The following is a 20,955-nucleotide window of genomic DNA, read 5'->3' on the forward strand; positions in this document are numbered from 1 at the left end:
GACGCATTCCGTCATTTCGATAATATGGGTATACATGCTATGCACGTATGCAAATATATGAAAGATATTTCTATCCTATTTCCGACTACCAGTCTGGACGCGCATAAACACGCATAAACAAGTTCATGCTTGCACGCGCAACTTAAGCAAATTGTTGCGATTTTTATTTTGTTACTTTTTGCAATTGACAATATTAGAATAAATCTAAGTGGAACTAGATGCATTTTTAGGCCTTTTCAAATTTAGTTTTAATAATTGAAAATCCGAAAAATTATCAAAACTTCAACACATATTTAAACATGGAAAAATGTTTTCTAGACAAAATATGATAAAGTATTGTTAAAGTACAAACCTTTACGAAGAGATTTCATGTTTAAACGTGTAAATAAATTGAGTTATCGCGAAGCAACACGATTTTTAAGACGAGATGTTGAGCGGGCGACGCTCACTGCAAAAGTGAGTTACAGAAATAGCAGACGCGTGACGCCCTCTGTTTCTTAACCATTCATGGTTTCAGCATGGCCATAGTGAAAATGAGTCACACGAAGAGTACTCAAGATATTCTCATTGGAAAATAAATTGGATAGGGTACATGTTCTCCTATAAGTATTATTGAAGTTTGCTGCATTAAGTTGCATATTTCGCTTCGGCACAAGGTTTCCTAGGTAAAAAAAAGGTAAAATTATGCATAAATTTTCCAGAAAAGAATAAACTTGTGCATTAGCTTCTACAAAATTATGAAATTCTGTATTTTCCAAACGAAGTATGCATAAAAAAATAACACGAAACAAGTTATGACTATAAAACTAGTTTTAAGGGAGTTGCCATAATTCAGTAATTAAAACTAACTTTGAAAAGACCTAAAAAAAATTCCACCGAGTTCCACTTAGATTTTTTTTATAATATTGGGCACATCTTTTCCTACAAATTTTGTAAAAATCACCTGCATAAAGTTGCATATTTCGTTTCGGTGCAAGGTTTTATCCTAGGTAAAAAAAAGGTAAAATGTTGCATAACTTTGCCAGGAAAGAACAAACCTATGCACTATCTTCAACAAAAATATGCGATTTTATGAATTCTACAATTATTCCAAACAAAGTATGCCTAATAAAACTACTCGAAATAATTTATGAATAAAAAACTGATTTGAGGGGGTTGCCATAAAAACGCTTTGTATATCCGAAACGGTGCGACCTAGACTTTTGGTATATTTGACAAAGTAAATTATTTTTAATAGTTTTAAAACTTTGTAGAAGAAAAAAAATTTCTATTTCTTCAGAAAAAAAAGTTATGGTTACATTTTTTGTCAAAGTAGGCCATGAACAATTAATGATAGGATCAAATTACGCGGTATATATTTGTAAATAATTTCTTCAAAGCAACTATATGCATTAAAAGAATGGTTTAGCAGCTACTGACTTATGTCCACGTTTTTATTCAATCGAATCGATTCAATTGAAGATTGCATTGATTTTTGTCGGAATTTGCTTATAATATTTTGTGACATTACATCTAATGGTTCTATATTTGTGAGTCTGTACTTTGTACTTTGTACTAAACTTTGTTTTGTACTAAACCAGGGAGGACGCTTCAAAATCATTTTCAGAATTTTATTCTGAATCCTTTGAAGCGTTTTCTTCCTGGTGGAACAACAACTTGACCAAATTGGTACTGCATAAAGCATGGCTGGTCTGAAAATTTAATTATAAATTAACAGTTTGTTTTTTAGACAGAGCTTAGAATTTCTGTTTATAAGAGGATATAAGCATTTAATATATTTATTGCACTTTGCCTGGATTCCTTCAATGTGATCATTAAAAATGAGTTTTTGTCATACGTTAAACCTAAGTATTTAGCTTGATCAGACCATGTCAATTCCAAGCCATTCAATTTGAGAATGTGATTATTGTTTGGTTTAAGAAAAGAAGCTCTTGGCTTATGAGGAGAGATAATTAATTGCGTTTTTGCTGCATTTGGTTTAATTTTCCATTTTGACAGATAATATTAAAACTTCTTTGCAGGCGACTGCAGATCACTCTTAGATTTCTACCTGTGGCTAACAGACTTGTGTCGTCACAGAATAGCGATTTCTGACAACCAACAAGTAGATTTGGAAGATCAGAAGTGAAAATATTATACAAGATTGGAGCTACGCTCGAACCCTGCGGAACACTTGTTCGTACGGGTAGCAATTCAGATTTACAATTCTGATAGCTAACCTGAAGAGTACGATCAGTTAAATAATTTCGAATCATTTTGATCAAATAAATAGGAAACTGGAAATCAGACATTTTTGCTATTAAACCTTTGTGCCAAACACTGTCGAATGCTTTTTCTATGTCTAGAAGAGCAACTCCAGTGGATAACCCAGAAGATTTATTTGCTTTTATCATGTTCGTTACTCTGACAAGTTGATGAGTAGTTGAATGTTCATGACGAAATCCAAACTGCTCTGGTAAAAAAATTGAATTCTCATTTATATGAGACATCATTCTCAACAAGATATTTTTTTCAAAAAGTTTACTGATAGAAGAAAGTAAAACTTCATTCTCAATAGGACTCACAACGTTCAAATTAAAATTGTGTACACTCTCAAACTGCTGAGCAAGTTTTTGAGCTTTATCGCCATTTGTAAGAAGAATTTGATTTCCTTCCTTGAGAGCAGGAATTGGTTTCTGAGGTTTCTTAAGAACCTTAGAAAGTTTCCAGAAAGGTTTAGAATATGGTTTAATTTGTTCAACTTCTTTAGCGAAATTTTCATTTCGCAAAAGAGTAAATCTATGTTTAATTTCTTTTTGTAAATCCTTAACTATGTTTTTCATAGCAGGATCATGAAAACGTTGATATTGTCGTCGACGAACATACTTCAACCGAATGAGCAGTTGAAGATTGTCATCGATGATAGGAGAATTTAGTTTAGTTTGAGCTATAGGAACTGAAGGATTTCTAGCTTCGATAATGTAATGATTCAAATTATCAATTGCTGTGTCGATGTCCGCAGAATTTTCTAAAATAGTTTCATGATCCAAATGATTTTCAATGTGAGATCTGTAATCCAACCAATTGGCTCTATGATAGTTGAATATAGAACTAATTGGATTAATCATAGCTTCGTTGGAAAGTCTGAATGTTACAGGAAGATGATCTGAGTCAAAGTCAGCATGTGTAATCGGTTCACTACAAATGTGACTTTGATCCGTTAGAACCAGATCAATTGTAGACGGGTTTTTCACGGAAGAGAAACAAGTAGGATTACTGGGATGAAGGACTGTGAAGTAACCAGCTGAGAGTTGATTATTAAGTATTTTACCATGACTGTTATTTTGCCTACAATTCCACTGGACATGCTTAGCATTTAAGTCCTCTATTACGAAAAATTTCGGTCGATATCTTGTGAGTTTTTGCAAACCACCTTTAAAGAAATTTAATTGTTCGCCGGTGCATTGGAATGGCAAATATGCTCCAGCGATGAAATAAATTCCATGAATGGTTTCAACTTCGATTTCCAAGCTTTCAATAACTTTAGTATTGAAAGAAGGTAAAATTCGATGTTTAATTTGCCGTTGAACAAAAATGGCAACTTCACCACTTATTCCAGTAAACCTATCAAATCGATTAACCACATAATGTGGATTACTTTTCAATTTGACATTAGGTTTAAGAAAAGTTTCTGTCACAATGGCAATATGGATTTTGTGAACTTCGAGAAAATTATAAAATTCATCTTCACTCGATTTCAAAGATCGAACATTCCAATTTAAAATATTCAAATAATTATTTAACATCACTGTTAAATTTTAAATTCATTATAATATTATTTGCAAATTGCCATCCGATTTGAAATGCTTTAAAAAGTGATGAAGTAGAATTCATTTGGATGATCATTTGAAAAAGTTGATCTTGTAGGTAGATCATTTTATTTTCAGTTATATCGCCTAAATCGACTTCATTTAAAGAAGCGAATGGCATTGAAGGAATATTTGTAGGTAGACTGCCATTAGAAGAAGATGATTTGGCCGGTCTACCTATTAATAAATTGTTTTCGTTAGAAGACGAACTGCAAGGCATTCCTATGTTTTGATTATTTACATTAGAAGAAATAGGTGGTAGATTTCTACCTAATATACCAGCATAACTGACATTAGAAGAAGATGATGACGAGGTCGATCTACCTGTCAATAAATTGTTTTCGTTAGAAGACGAATTGGCAGGCGTACCTGTTTTTTGTTTTGAATTCGAAGAAATAAGTGCCTTAGAAGAATTAGGCGTGGCATTTGTAACGGTTTTTTGATTTTCAGGTATGTTCTGTAAATTTAAGATCGTTGATTTGACTTGTTGTCTAAGCGAACGAGCGTTTAATTTTTTTTCCCTGACAAGACATTTCAAATAATTGGATTTATGATTTCCATTGCAATTTGAACATGAAAATTTATCAGTGGTTTCATTGGATCAGGGTCATTTCGCCGAAAGCCGTTTCGCCGAAAGTCATTTCGCCGAAAGGGTTATTTCGCCGAATGACATTTCGCCGAATGGGTCACTTCGCCGAATGCCATTTCGCCGAAAGGGTCATTTCGACCAATCCTGAAATCGTCTTGAAATCGTAATAAGAATTGATTTAAATTAAAGACAAACGAAAGATGATAGCGTTAACGCCCGTTTAGTTAACTTACCATTGTACTTCTTGAATAACGATTGATTGTTGTACTCTTGAATAAAAATTGATTCATGAACCTCAGAAAGTAGTTTCCAAGAAAACTTGTTGACTATTAGCTAGTAAGCATCAAAGCAATTGCATAGGTGTATCTACCAGGCAAATGTAGGTGGTATTTCCCGTTTATTAAGTGAAAATGAAAAATACTAATGAGGCTACGCCACATCGTTTTAGTTCATGTGCTGTCCGACCTTCCGCTCGTTCGGACCTAACTAAAGCAATAAACCTAGCTTTGAGTAGACCGGGCAAACGAGGCGGTTACAGGTTTGTATGCAAGAGGCCGCCACTTCCGACGGCGGGTCGGCGGCCGACACAGCTGGCGTCGGCTCGGCGGCTTTGTGCCGCCAAGCCATCTTGGCTTCGGTTATGTGGCTGCGCCACATCAGTTATACTGGAGACATAACATGCAGGAGATATGACCCTTACGGCAAAATTACCCTTTCGGCAAAATGACCCTTTCGGCGAGATGACCCTTTCGGCGAAATGACCCTTTCGGCAAAACGACTTTCGGCGAAATGACCTATTCGGCGAAACGACTTTCGGCGAAATGGCTTTCGGCGATATGACCCGCTCCCGTTTCATTCATTGGACAAACGTCTTTCGAATGCGATTTACCACAATTCAAACACCGTATGACAATTTTTGGTTCCATGACCGAAGCCTTGGCAACGTCGACATTGCGTTAAGTTTGCAATACCATTATGCCGTTTATAATGCTCCCAATGAATTTTAATGTGGGAAATGAAACGTACTTTTTCTAAAGTTTTCAAATTGTTTACATCACTTCGATTGAAGTGTATTAGGAAAAGTTCATGGGAAATTCCAGAGCGTGGTTTAGAAGTACCATTCGCTCTTTTTTCATAAGTATTACTTGGGAAGGGGTAAAACCAAGCAATTCTTTCAGTTTATTTTTAATTTCATCAATACTTTGATCATTTGATAAGTCTTGAAGGGTCTTTAGGCTTGTTGCCTTTCCGGTTGGACGCAGGCATTTTTGAAATGAATGAAATTTGAAATTAAATTAACTAGGCTAAATTAGTCATCGATTAGTCGCCTAGCTAGCCTTAAAAAAGGCTGATTAATTTCTTAGTCACTTTAATATCACTCATTGTATAACTTAGTCACTCTAATATCACTCTTTGTATCACTTAGTCACTCTAATATCACTCTTTGTATAGCCTTGAGAAAGGCTGACTAATTGTTAGTCTGTTAGTGATTCAGGTAGCCTTGAAAAAGACTGAAGCCTTGAATCAATGAAACTCTAGGTAGCCAGAAAAAATTTCCAGGAGCCAAGAGCTATACGCGTGCGGTGCGAACGACTGTTCAACACCGACTGAAGTATAAATAATAAAAACAGTTATGTGCCCTAGCACAAAATTTTGCTAACCCCTAAAAAGACTTTTTAAAGAAAAGGCCAAACCGTGCCCAGTTCTTAACAAAAATGTGTAATTTTACGTTTTTAGTAATTGTCTCGAACATAGTAGACACTGAAAATAATTGTGAAAAAAAAATTATGTACAAAAAATTGATTTTAAGTGGTTTCAAACGAAAATGCTTCATATATCCGATACTTTTTGCGTTAGACCTATAGCTTCTTCGGCAAAGTTTCTCTCGTTAGAAGTTCTAAAACTTCGTAGAAAACATCGCTTTTCTATCTCTTAAGGGTAAAAAGTTGTTGAAATTAACTTTTATCGTAATAGGCTTTGCACATTTTATACTGTGATCAAATCACGAGGAAAGAAACTATGTATATCGGATCAACGGTTTACCAACTAGAGAATTAAGTTCACGTTTTTGTCGATTCAAACCACTGTGCATTGGTTTCAAATCAACAGAATGGTATAAAACGCCTCGAAATGCTCTGTTATTTCCTTCTCTCGCAAACACTCGTTTATAAGATACGAGTACAACATTACGGGAAAAGTTCTGCAACGTGAATCGTTCGTAAAGGACTTAGGAATTATTCTTAATGCCAAGCTAAACTTCAAAAAACACATTTATGATATATTTCCAAGGCTTCCAAGCTTCTAGGATTTATTTTTTGCGTAACCAAAAACGTTGTCCATGTACACTGCCTTAAGGTGCTATTATTTGGTCACCTTACTATCAAATCGACGAAGTCGAAGCTATTCAGCGAAAATTTGTTCGATTTGCTCTACGCAATCTACCATGGAACGACCCTGCTAATCTACCTAGTAAAAAGATCGCTGTAAACTTATAGGCTTGGATCTATTATCTGTTCATAGGAATGTCTCGAAAGTAGTTTTCATAGCCGATTTGTTACAATCACGTATCAATTGTCTCGAAATCTTACAATTAATTAATTTCGACACTCATCGTCATAGTCTGCGTTATCACACCTTTTCGCCTTTCTCATATAGAAAGGCTATGCAATCACTATGAAAATCTGTGAAAAATGTCTGTGTGTGTGTTTTTTTACAAGGTGAAATGCAATTTACGCACGAAGTGTGGGACTATCCACAGGACTGTTAATTGGAACTACCCACTAAAACACCTTGGATCTTCAACCTCACCCCCCTGGCACCACCGCTAGGTATTACTTCGGGGTGAAAGGCTATTGGTGCTCACAGCACCTTCCCCAGATTTATGCAGAATGGGGATCAGCATCCTTCTCGAGCGATCAACCAGTTGGATGATGAGGTCGGTCCAGTGATGCCGGTTGGAAGGTTACTTCCGGTTCACTGGCGCCTCGACGACCCAAAACTGATGCTACGTCGCGGAGCTACTCAACTAGTCTCCGCCAAAAGATCTAGTCTGCACCGACTGAAGGTTCCCCGACGAAGGAAGTCGTCCCGAACCGACGCTTATGGTTCACGTCTACGACCCGACCGAAAGGAGGCCTAAGTCGATCCAATGACTCCGGTTGGAGCGTGACTTCCGGTTCACTGACGCTCAGACGATCCTGACGGTACCATGCGACGATCTACTAATCTATTCCCTGACAAAGGATCTAGACTACTCCGACGGAGAGTTCCCCGGTTAAGGAGATTCTCCCGACACCGAGTCCTCTCTCTGGTTGGAGCATGGCCTCCGGATCGCTGTCGCCTCGACGACTCGAATCGGTGTTGTGGCGACTACTCGACTAGCCCCCACCGAAGAATCTAGCCTACACCGACGGAGAGTTCCCCGACGAAGGAGGCTCTCCCGGAACCGACGCTTTCGATACCCGTCAACTCCCGACCGAAAGGATGCCTGGATCGATCCAGTGAGTCCGGTTGGAGGATAGCTTCCTGTTTACTGGCGCCCCGACTATCCTAACGTACTACTCGTCTAGTCCCCGACGAAGGATCTAGACTACTCCGACGAAGAGTTCTTCGGCGAAGGAGGTTCTCCCGGACCGACGTTTATTCGCTGATCCCTTTTGAGCCCACTGCCTGTTGTTGCTCCGCACTCCATTTCCGCTGCAATATGCCCGCAATTTTGGATGCCGTGGTTTCCAGATCTCTATATATCCACTACGTTCCAGATCTCTACGCACTGGCCCATTCTCTGGTTCAGGTTCTCCGGTGTGGTGTCAACGCCACATGCCTCGCGTAGCTCACTCCTTCGCACATTATATTCCACAGGATCGGGCCCAAGATAGATCCCTGTGGTGATTAGATCGTTACGTGTGCCTTCCTCGGTCTCGTTGCGCAATATTCGGTTCTGGAAGTAGCTTTTCAGAATCTTGTACAACCCTTCCGTTACTCCCAGTCGAAGTAGGGAATCAGCAATGTCTGCCCAACAAGCACTATTGAACGCGTTCTTAACGTCTAGCGTTACTACCGTACAGGGGGACGTGTCGTGATGGTGAAAGAGAACCATTCTAATTTCCTTCAACCTCGCCGGACTACGTTCAGGGGGTGCTAGCGCCCATCTTGTTTTGGATATCCTGTAGACATCGCATCATGGGTCGGAGTTGGCTCCCTTACATAGCTGGTCGAAACAGGCTCTTTTGCTTGCGCTGATGGCCTTGTTTAATGCTAACTTCGCCGTTTTAAACGCCGTGTTCCTCCTTCTCTTTGCATCTTTCTTCTAGCCCTGAGGCTGGATGCGCGAAGGCGTGCAATTTGCTAGTTCCACCAGTAGACCGGTGGTCTGTTGGTCCTCGGTTGAGCCTTTCTTGGCATGGTCGCGTCACACGCCCGTGACAAGGTTGCGACTAACTCATCCCCTCTCAGGTTCGCGTTGTGCTCCTCCAATTCAAGGGCAGCGCAAAATGCTTCGCGGTCGAAGTTAGTAAACCTTCCATGCTAGAATTGCTTCTCGCCAAGTAACCGATCGTGTAGCGAATGGCTAGATGGTCGCTATGGGTGTAGCCACCATCAATTCTCCAATTAAGATCTCCGGCTAGGCCGGGACCACAGAAAGTTAGGTCGATAAACGACTCGACACCGTTCCGCTGGAAGGTACTTTTCAGTCCATCATTCGCTAACACGACGTCTAACTTGGCGAGGGACTCCAGTAGCGTCTGTCCTCTCCTATTGGTAAAGCGGCTGCCCCAAGCCGTTGCCCAGGCGTTAAAGTCTCCTGCTATCACCACCGACTTCCGACCCACCAGGTCTGCGGTCAACCTATCGAGCATCCGGGTGAACGGGTGAACTCGATGCAGCGTAGCAGCTACAATAGTACATCAATGCCCTATTCCGCCACTGACACTGACTACTTGTATGTTGTTTTACTCCCTCCACTTGTAGGACAAGTATGACGTGGTTTGTTGCCTTCTTCTTGCTCGCGCACAGCATGCAACGTGGCGTTCTTTCACATTCACATGCATATGCCTTGTGCCTTCGCCGCCGCAACGCTTGCAGAGGTTGTTCCGGTCTGGGCCTTTGCAGTCCCACGACTTGAGGCCAGGTTCGAAACACCTGAAGCGCATGTCCACCACCGGCGGTTTGTAAGCGGTCACTGTGCATACCGACCATCCGACCCTTAGCCTGCCCACTTTGAGGACCCTATTAGCATCCGTGGCCGATAGCTTGAATGTAGCTATCTATATGGTCCTTTCCTCATGCGGATGGATTTCCTTGGTACAGCCACACCTCCTTGCTCCTTGATGGCCTTGGCAAGTTTTTCTGCGGTGGCGAATTCATCCAACCGTTCACACTGGAGTGCAACCTCACAACGCAGGGCTCTAACTTCGACCGTGTCGCCCAAGACTTGTTGGGCCACAAGCTTCGTTCCGCCCACCTGTGCTCTTTTTTTTTAGCTCGAGCAGCATCTCTCCCGTTTTCGTGCGACGGATGTTGCGAACCTCTTTGCCAAGTTCAGCTAGCTTAGCCTCGCTCCGCATGGCCTTGAGCACATCGGCGTACTTTTCTTTGTCGGCCTCAACCAACAAAGCCTCGCCTTTGTCCCTACCCCTCCTCCCAGGAATGGGCCCAGCATCTTGTTCTACCCCTCTCTTCTTGGCGACCTGCAGCCATGGTTGCTCAGGTTGATTCTCGCCGGGTTCGCTTTCATGGCTTGGATCCGGGGGTCGAGTGCCGAGGTTTAGGTTGAGCCCCTCGCCACGATTCTTCGCCTCAATATTTCCGCCATGGACTTTACTTCTTTTGGCCTTGGGAGTCAGGCGTTTACTACCTGGAGAATCCCTGGCGCGTTTCCGACGCATTTTATTCCTCTCAATCGTGGGCCGGAGTGCATAGTCGACCGCATCCTGGTTTTTATCGCTATCGAAGGTGAAGGGCTCTGTTTGTGAGGACTTCTCCGATTTTCTGCCACCCTCTAGCCGCACTATCAACGCCTCTTGATCCCTTTTAGCTACGTTCACGGCCTTACGTAGCTTCAGGAAGTTTACCTTCAGCTTCTTACTGCTGTTGGTTTTCTCCTGCGTGAATTTGATAATCGCGTCGAGTTGTTCTATGACCGCTGTCATACTCGGCTTGACTAATTCATTCCCTTGCTTCCGGGACTCAGGCTGGTCTACTGATTTGACGGGGGCATTGCTGTCGCTCGTCCTCTGAGCTACCACTTCGCTCTCCTCTCTCGCACCCGTTCTGGATGGAGACCTCCTCAAACCCCCTCTTGCGAAAGGGTTTACCTCCTTGCTCGACGCCGATGTTGATTGTGTAGAACTCATTTTATATGGGTCCCCCTTATGGCTACCGTCAAACCCAGCCGAAAATAGTCGCTATCGTGATCCCATGGTTACCTATGCGATGCAGTGAGGCCATGCGAGAGTTGGTTTTACGCTCAGAGCCGGATCAGCGCAAATCAGGAAAAGGGCATCTGAACCTACTTCCACCCAGTCATCCCAACCAGGTGGTTGAAGGTGAGACGGCGTGCCATAAGGCCTGTCACGGTTTTATGGACGGAAAGCAGCTGCGGCATTAGCCTACTCGCCATTTCAAGACGGTTCCACCCTGCTTTACTGAAGGAGTAGAATACCGCAACTGTCAGCCCTACCTTCTCTATATATATTTCGATCTACCGTATCGTAACCGTAGATGGTATGGTAGCCAGTATACCATAGTTAGGACCTCACTGGCGTCAGTCCTAACGTGCCGAGTCGGCACTTCCACTGGGCTTGTGCAACCAGAAGCCATGCTCCAACCGGAATCGCCGGACCGACCTCGGCACTTATTAGGGTGTCTCGTGTGAGGTGAGAGAGGACTCGGTGTCGGGAGAATCTCCTTCGCCGGGGAACTCTCCGTCGGAGTAGTCTAGATCCTATGTCGGGGACTAGATGAGTAGATCGTCTCGTGGTACCGTTGCAAGCCGGACTTGCTAGCGGATGCATGCAGCTTTTTATAGAGGATTAGCAGAGCCCACTGCTAAACCCCACCTAATTCTAGGCAAGCCCTACAACTTAAGCCCTTAGACATTGTCCCTGCTGCCTTAAGTGTGTAGGTGTGTGTGATTTCCGGTTTCCGATTTCCGGTTCCGGGGTTATGGGGTAAAATGTGCAAAAAAATGAAAATATGTGTTCTAACTTTACTAATAAATGGCGCGACCGATTTTCACAAACTTAAGTTCAAATTAAAGGTCCTGCGGTCCCATACGTAATTCCTGAATTTCATTCGGATCCGGAAATATAGAGTAAAATGTGTTGAAAGTTTTAGACCATCACTGTTTAAAATTTTTCGAAATCGATCTCAAATCTTCTTCAATTGATCGTTTTTATTAGTAGAATCGAAGAAAATTATTTTAAAGATAGCCACAGTATTATACACCACTAGGTGGATTAAAACAGGTTACCTTCCACCAGAACAAACTACGGATTCAATGAACCATTTACTAGTATGTGTCGTTTAATCGTTAACTTAAATAGTGTCTTCAATTTTTATGTATCTCGAAATGTTCTCAAACGATTGGTTCTTAGTCACTTATTATGTTAGTTTTAGAATCAAAGATGGGTACAAAGATGAGGAGGTTTTATGCCTGCTGGAGGCTATGTTTTAAAAATTCTTAACTCCAGCGGGCTGCGTCCTGCTCCATATACATACATACATACATACAATATTGTATTTTCGTTCAACCACTACTCCGACTGTCCACCATCTATATTATAAACTAACTAGATTCGCTCGTCGAAATTAACCCGGTCATCTCTTCTTCTTTCTCTCTATCTTCCACCATGCATTCTTCGATCACTAATTAGTTCCACATGCTGACTCTTAACCCGTCGTTCTCTCTGCTTTCCACCATATTTTTGGTCACTAATTAGATAAGCCTTCCACCTTCTTTTTAGTCACTAATTAGATCTACATGACTATTCTAACACCATTGCTAGCCCACGCTCGTTTACCACCTTCTCCACCAACCCTTGTATTCAATTCTTACTTTTTTCTTCTCTCTCAGCTTTTATACAAGAGTACTAACATATTACTGCCATGTAAGGCTTTGCATCAGCTAGTTATAAGGTTATAGAATTAGTTTCTATTGTTAGTGTTAAGTCCAAATGTATCTGTTGGATCATTGTAATTTGTTGATACAAATGATGAGAAGGTTTTATGCCTGCTGGAGAGAGAGATTACCAAATTTCATCTCTGTCGGGCTTTTCCCTGCTCCCAAACAAATAAATATATAAATATTCTTATTTAACGAGCCAGCATAACCGGCTTCAGTATTTTTGCCTTTCTCATATAGAAAAGTTATGCAATCATTTGAAAAACCGACTAGTTAAAATTGGCCCGGCCAAGTGTCATATACCGTTCGAATCAGTTCATCGAGTTGAGCAATGTCTGTGTGTATGTGTGTGTGTGTGTGTGTGTGTGTGTGTGTGTGTGTGTGTGTGTGTGTGTGTGTGTGTGTGTGTGTGTGTGTTTATGTGTGTGTATGTGTCAAATAATCTCACTAAGTTTTCTCGGAAATGGCTGAATCGATTTGACAAACTTAGATTCAAATGAAAGGTCTCGTGATCCCATACGGAATAAATGAATTTCATCCCGATGCGACTTCCAGTTCCGGGGTTATAGGGTAAAGTGTGTTCAATATTGTACACCGTCACTTGAACCGGCGAAACAAAAAACACAAAAAAAAATTCTTAACTGATCCTTAAACTACACAAATCGATAACCATTATCAGTAGGCAACTAAACAAACCGATTCCAGCTATCCTGGTTGCCGGTATCTGGTTCCGGAAGCACTGAAAATAGTGGTCATATATACCAAAATGGATCTAACCCACTGGATGGATCTAACTCAGCAATGGTTTGACCGATTTCCACAAACTTAGATTCAAATGAAAGGTCTTCCGGTCCCATATGGAATTCCTGAATTTCATCCGAAACTGACTTCCGGTTCCGGAGTTATGTCACTTAAACAGACGAAACAAAACACGTAAAAAAATTTCTAAACAGGTCTCAAAACTACACAAATCGATAGTCATTATCAGTAGGCAACTAAACAAAACGATACCGGCTATCCTGGTTCCATTTATCCGGTTCCGGAAGTTCCGGAAATAGTGGTCATATATACCAAAATGGATCTCACTCACTTTTCTCAGCGATGGTTCGACCGATTTCCAAAAACTTAGATTCAAATAAAAGGTCTCGTGGTCCCATACGGAATTCCTGAATTTCATCCGGATCCAACTTCCGGTTCCGGAATTATAGGGTAAAATGTGTTCAATATTGTACAACGTCACTTTTTTTTTATTCAATAGTGTAATATATATTTTTAGGCACACTGCTTAAGCTCTAAGATGCCAAGGGTATTTCCTAATCTTAATTAACGACTAACTTAAAACTAGAATAGTATCATTAGATTATGTCGTCTAAAATTTTTGGAAAAAGCTTTTAGCTGGCGTTCGGCAGTGGTCGGTGAATTGAATATTGCATGACTTCCAGTTGGTGCTATCTATGGCCGCTTCCTTTCAGTTCGTGTGGGTCCGCGGGAAACACCCCCAGGCTACGAAGGCCCGGCGGGTGGCCCGCATGCTGGTCATCGACTGGAGCGTAGGACCGTAGGCGGTGATGGTAATGTTACGAAGAGATGAAAAAATAAAAAATGTAAATATTGTGGAAACCGAGGTAAATAGAGGGTATGGAAACAAAACGTCTGAAAACTACAGAGATCTAATTAGTTGCCATCGAGATGGTGAAGAGACGGGGGAAGGGGGAACGAAAAGTTAGTGACAAAAAAAGATCTTGTTAGTTCCAATGAAGATGGTGGACAGGGACGGTGATCGAGAGAATCGGGCGGATGTTAGTGTCGAACCTGTAGGTGGAGATTATACTTTCTGAGCGAGGTATAACAGATAACACTTGGATATTATTGTGTTTGAGGTACTGGTAAATAAGAAGCATATAAGAGATATTTTTATTTTTTTTAGTTTATTTATTTATTAAACAAAATCCATCGGACTGATGTCTAAATGGACTAACAGAGTGGGAAAAAGCCCATCTGAGTTGAAAAATGTATATCATTCTCAGATAGGCATAAAAACCACTATCTTTTAAAACAATCACAAAAATTACATGACAACTACACAACTACTTAAAAGCTATTACAAACAACTTATAACAAATTAAATTATCCATAGTCAGATTATTTCAGAACGCTTGATTTTTTCAATGAAGCGGCGGGAAGGCTCTCCAAAACTCAAACAACTCTTCTACTGTAGTGAATGTTCTTATGCATGCAGTAATTGGCTCGTTGTATCCGAATACAGTCCTATGGAATCTGTTCTGAAGCAGGTTTGTGTTACGCAGTGATCTATTCGGTATTCGAAAATTGAGGTCATAAAGTAGTTCAGGAGCATCAATCTCTCCGTTGATCAACTTAGCAATTATCAACGCCTGTTGAATTTTTCTACGTCGCTGTAACGTGTCGATTCCTAACAATTGGCATCTGTCTGAATATGGTGGCAAGTTTACTGGATCTCTCCACGGTAAATTTCGTAATGCCATACGAACAAATCGCTTCTGCACTCGTTCAATTCTAAGGCTCCACGATACTTGATACGGAGTCCAGATTACCGACGCGTTTTCGAGAATTGGGCGAACGAGTGAGCAATACAAAGCCTTAAGGCAATGCGGATCTTTAAAGTCCTTTGCAATCTTAGCGATGAAACCCAATTGACGTGTTGCTTTCGAAACGATTTGAGAACGATGAGCATCGAACGTCAGTTTAGCATCCAACTGTACACCAAGATCACACACTTGATCCACTCTAGAGATAATTGTACCATCAATGTTATAGTCAAATATAACTGGAGATGAAATCCTATGAAATGTGATGACTTGGCACTTGGCTACACTTATTATGAGTTTGTTTTTCCTGCACCAATCGCTGAACAATGTAAGCAGACATTGTAGTCGCTGGCAATCATCTACACTACGAACAGTGAGATACAGTTTTAAATCATCTGCGTAGACTAATTACATCCAGCTCCCAAAAGCAACGCCACATCGTTGAAGAAAAATACGAACAACAGGGGTCCTAAGTTACTACAGGGTGATTTTTTAAGAGCTTGAGAACTTTTTTAAACAATAAAACGCATAAAATTTGCAAAATCTCATCGGTTCTTTATTTTAAACGTTAGATTGGTACATGACATTTACTTTTTGAAGATAATTTCATTTAAATGTTGACCGCGGCTGCGTCTTAGGTGGTCCATTCGGAAAGTCCAATTTTGGGCAACTTTTTCGAGCATTTCGGCCGGAATAGCCCGAATTTCTTCGGAAATGTAGTCTTCCAAAGCTGGAATAGTTACTGGCTTATTTCTGTAGACTTTAGACTTGACGTAGCCCCACAAAAAATAGTCTAAAGGCGTCAAATCGCATGATCTTGGTGGCCAACTTACCGGTCCATTTCTTGAGATGAATTGTTCTCCGAAGTTTTCCCTCAAAATGGCCATAGAATCGCGAGCTGTGTGGCATGTAGCGCCATCTTGTTGAAACCACATGTCAACCAAGTTCAGTTCTTCCATTTTTGGCAACAAAAAGTTTGTTAGCATCGAACGATAGCGATCGCCATCCACTGTAACGTTGCGTCCAACAGCATCTTTGAAAAAATACGCTCCAATGATTCCACCAGCGTACAAACCACACCAAACAGTGCATTTTTCGGGATGCATGGGCAGTTCTTGAACGGCTTCTGGTTGCTCTTCACTCCAAATGCGGCAATTTTGCTTATTTACGTAGCCATTCAACCAGAAATGAGCCTCATCGCTGAACAAAATTTGTCGATAAAAAAGCGGATTTTCCGAATGGACCACCTAAGACGCAGCCGCGGTCAACATTTAAATGAAATTATCTTCAAAAAGTAAATGTCATGTACCAATCTAACGTTTAAAATAAAGAACCGATGAGATTTTGCAAATTTTATGCGTTTTATTGTTTAAAAAAATTCTCAAGCTCTTAAAAAATCACCCTGTACCTTGTGGGACACCTGATTTATTCGAAAACTCGGATGATGTGCTGTGGTCTATCTAAACTGGATCAATAGGCAACTAAATAAACCGATTCCGGCTATCCTAGTTCCCAGTATCCGGTTCCGGAAGTATCGGAAATAGTGGTCATATATATACCAAAATGGATCTCACTAACTTTTCTCAGCGATGGTTTGACCGATTTCCACAAACTTAGATTCTAATGAAAGGTCTTCTGGACCCATATGGAATTCCTGAATTTCATCCGAATCCGACTTCCGGTTCCGGAGTTATAGGGTAAAGTGTGTTCAATATTGTACACCGTCACTTAAACCGGCGAAACAAAACACGTAAAAAATTTTTTAAACTGGTTTCAAAACTTCACGAATCGATAGTCATTATCAGTAGGCAACTAAACAAACCGATTACGGCTATCCTGGTTCCCGGTATCCGGTTCCGGAAGTACCGGAAATAGTGGTCATATATACCAAAATGGATCTCACTCACTTTTCATAGCTATCGTTTGACTGATTTCTACAAACTTAGAAAATGAAAGGTCTTCCGGTCTTATACGGAATTCCTGAGTTCCATTTGGATCCGACTTCCACTTCCGGAGTTGTAGGGTAAAGTGTGCTCAATATTGTACACCGTCACTTAAACCAGCGAAACAAAATACGTAAAAAAATTTGTAAACTGGTCTCAAAACTAAACAAATCGATAGTCACTTTAAGTAGGCAACTAACAAACCGATTTCGGCTATCCGGTTACGGAAGTACCGGAAATAGTGGTGATATATTCCAAATTGGATCTCACTCGCTTTTCTCAGCGATGGTGTGACCGATTTCCACAAGCTTAGATTCAAATAAAAGGTTTTCCAGTCTCATACGAAATCCCTGAATTTCATCTGGATCCGACTTCCGGTTCCGGGGTTGTAGGGTAAAGTGTGTTCAATATTGTACACCGTCAGTTAAACCGGCGAAACAAAAAACGTAAAAAAATTTCTAAACTGGTCTCAAAACTAAACAATTCGATAGTCATTTTCAGTAGGCAACTAAACAAACCGATTTCGGCTATCCTGGTTCCCGGTATCCGGTTCCGGAATTACCGGAAATAGTGGTCATATATACCAAAATGGATCTCACTCACTTTTCTCAGCGATGGTTTTACCGATTTCCACAAACTTAGATTCTAATGAAAGTACTTCTGGTCCCATATAAATTCCTGAATTTCATCCCAATCCGACTTCCAGTTTCGGAGTTATAGGGTGAAGTGTGTTCAATATTGTACACCGTCACTTAAACCGGAGCAACAAAACACGTAAAAAAATTTTTAAACTGGTCTCAAAGCTTCACAAATCGTTAGTCATTTCCAGTAGGCAACTAAACAAACCGATTCCGGCTATCCTGGTTTCCAGTATCCGGTTCCGGAAGTACCGCAAATAGTGGTCACATATACCAAAATGGATCTCACTCACTTTTCTCGGCGATGGTTTTACCGATTTCCACTAACTTAGATTCTAATGAAAGGTCTCCTGGTTCCATATGGAATTCCTGAATTTCGCCCACATCCGACTTCCAGTTCCGGAGTTATAGGGTAAAGTGTGTTCAATATTGTACACCGTCACTTAAACCGGAGAAACAAAATACGTAAAAAAATTTTTAAACTGGTCTCAAAACTTCACGAATCGATAGTCATTATCAGTAGACAACTAAACAAACCGATTCCGGCTATCCTGGTTCCCGGTATCGGTTCCGGAGGTACCGGAAATAGTGGTCATATATACCAAAATGGATCTCACTCACTTTTCTCAGCTATGGTTTGACCGATTTTCACAAACTTAGATTCAAATGAAAGGTCTTCCGGTCCCATACGGAATTCCTGGATATCATCCGGATCCGACTTCCGGTTCCGGAGTTATAGGATAAAGTGTGTTCAATATTGTACACCGTCAGTTAAACCGGCGAAACAAAAAACATAAAAAAATTTTTAAACTGGTCTCAAAACTAAAAAAATTGAAAGTCATTATCAGTAGGCAACTAAACAAACCGATTTCGGGTACCCAGGTTCCCGGTATCCGGTTCCGGAAGTACCGGAAATAGTGGTCATATATACCAAAATGGATCTCACTCACTTTTCTCAGCGATGGTTTTACGGATTTCCACAAACTTAGATTCTAATGAAAGTTCTTATGGTCCCATATGGAATTCCTGAAATTCACCCGAATCCGACTTTCAGTTCCGGAGTTCTAGGGTAATGTGTGTTTAATATTGTACACCGTCACTTAAACCGGAGCAACAAAAAACGTGAAAAAAATTTTAAACTGGTCTCAAAACTTCACAAATCGATAGTCATTACCAGTAAGCAACTAAACAAACCGATTCCGGCTATCCTGGTTCCCAGTATCCGGTTCCGGAAGTACCGCAAATAGTGGTCATATATACCAAAATGGATCTCACTCACTTTTTTCAGCGATGGTTTGACCGATTTTCACAAGCTTAGATTCAAATGAAAGGTCTTTCGGTCGCATATGGAATTCCTGAATTTCATTCGGATCCACCGTCACTTAAACTGGCGGAACAAAAACCGTAAAAAATGTTATAAACTGCACTCTAAACCGCTATTCCCAATCTTAGGGTCAATTGAAAGGTCTTATGGTCCTACCAAAAATTATTGCATATTTTCGGATGCAACAAACATTTAAATCGTAAATAAGAGTGTGTACTAGTAGAGTTTGTATGTCATGTTGGTAACTAAACAAACCGATTCCAGCTATCCTGGTCCCCAGTATCCGGTTCCGGAAGTACCGCAAATAGTGGTCATATATACCAAAATGGATCTCACTCACTTTTTTCATCGATGGTTTGACCGATTTTCACAAGCTTAGATTCGAATAAAAGGTCTTTCGGTCGCATATGGAATTCCTGAATTTCATTCGGATCCGACTTCCGGTTCCGGAGTTATAGGGTAAAGTGTGTTCAATATTGTACACCGTCACTTAAACTGGCGGAACAAAAACCGTAAAAAAATGTTATAAACTGGACTCTAAACCGCTATTCCCAATCTTAGGGTCAATTGAAAGGTCTTATGGTCCTACCAAAAATTATTGCATATTTTCGGATGCAACCAACATTTAAATCGTAAATAAGAGTGCGTACTAGCAGAGTTTGTATGTCATGTTGGTTGGGTTTTCTTTAGAAAACACTGAGGGCGCGTTGGTTCTCTGCCAGCATACTCCAGGTCTCGTGGCCATAGAGAACAACCGGTCTAATAAGCGTTTTGTAGATGGTCAATTTCGTGCGGTTGTGTACTTTTCTCGATCGGAGTGTTTTTCTGAGTCCAAAGTAAGCACGATTCCCTGCCAAAATACGTCTATGAATTGCTCTGCTGGTGTCATTATCGGCGGTCACCAGTGAGCCCAAATACACGAACTCATCAATTACCTCGATATCGTCACCGTCTATCAATATTCGTGGTGGGAGGCGTAGTGTTTCTTCTCTAGAGCATCTTCCTCTCATGTATTTTGTTTTCGACGCATTTATGGCCAGTTCGATACGCCTAGCTTCAGATTTCAGTCCGATGTAGGTTTCCATCATCTTCTCAAGGTTACGTGTCACAATATCAATATCGTCAGCGAAGCCAAAAAGTTGTTGGGACTTTCGGATCACACCTTCCAGGGCAATATTGAACAAGAATTCGAAGGGACTCGAGAGCGTCCCGGATACTCGGACGTAGCACATCACTCTATCCATCGTTGCTTTGACCAATCGCGTCACTTTATCCGGGAAACCGTATTCGTGCATTATCTGCCATAGCTGTTCTCGATCGATTGTGTCGTATGCCGCTTTGAAGTCAATGAATAGGTGATGCGTGGGTACGTTGTATTGACGACACTTCTGAAGTACTTGTCTTATCGCGAATATGTGATCCGTAGTGGCACGGGCTCCAGTAAATCCCGCTTGGTACGGCCCTACGAATTCCTTAGCTATTGGTGATAGATGACGGCAAAGGATTTGGGAGAGTACCTTGTAGGCGGCGTTCAGCAATGTGATTGCGCGGTAATTGCAACAGTCTAGCTTATCGCCCTTTTTGTAGACGGACATACCACTCCATCCATCCATTCCTGCGGTAGAATCTCCTCCTCCCAAATCCTAGAAATCATACAGTGCAGCGCTCTAGCCAGTGCCTCTCCTCCATGTTTGAGCAGCCTGCCTGGCAACTGGTCATTGCCCGCGGCTTTGTTGTTCCTCAGCTTGCCGATCTCCTTAATTATCTCCGACAGATCAGGGGCTGGGATTCTGTCGTTGGCTGAGCGTGCACCCAGGTTGATTCCTATACCGTTCTCTGTATCTTGTGCTTCGCCATTCAGATGCTCGTCATAGTACTGCTTCCACATGTCGATCACCTCACGTTCGTTAGTGAGAAGGTT

The 20,955-nt window shown here is 41.1% G+C and overlaps 1 protein-coding gene across 4 annotated transcripts in view; it reads left to right on the forward strand.

Moving 5' to 3' along the window:
* LOC131430372 (myosin light chain kinase, smooth muscle-like) overlaps positions 1-20,955 on the forward strand; it is a 1,014,414-nt gene that overhangs the window by 688,688 nt on the left and 304,771 nt on the right. The gene's annotated exons all lie outside the window — the stretch shown is intronic.

The sequence above is a fragment of the Malaya genurostris genome, chromosome 2 (genome assembly GCF_030247185.1).
Source record: "Malaya genurostris strain Urasoe2022 chromosome 2, Malgen_1.1, whole genome shotgun sequence".
In the NCBI taxonomy this organism is placed as follows: Eukaryota; Metazoa; Arthropoda; class Insecta; order Diptera; family Culicidae; genus Malaya; species Malaya genurostris.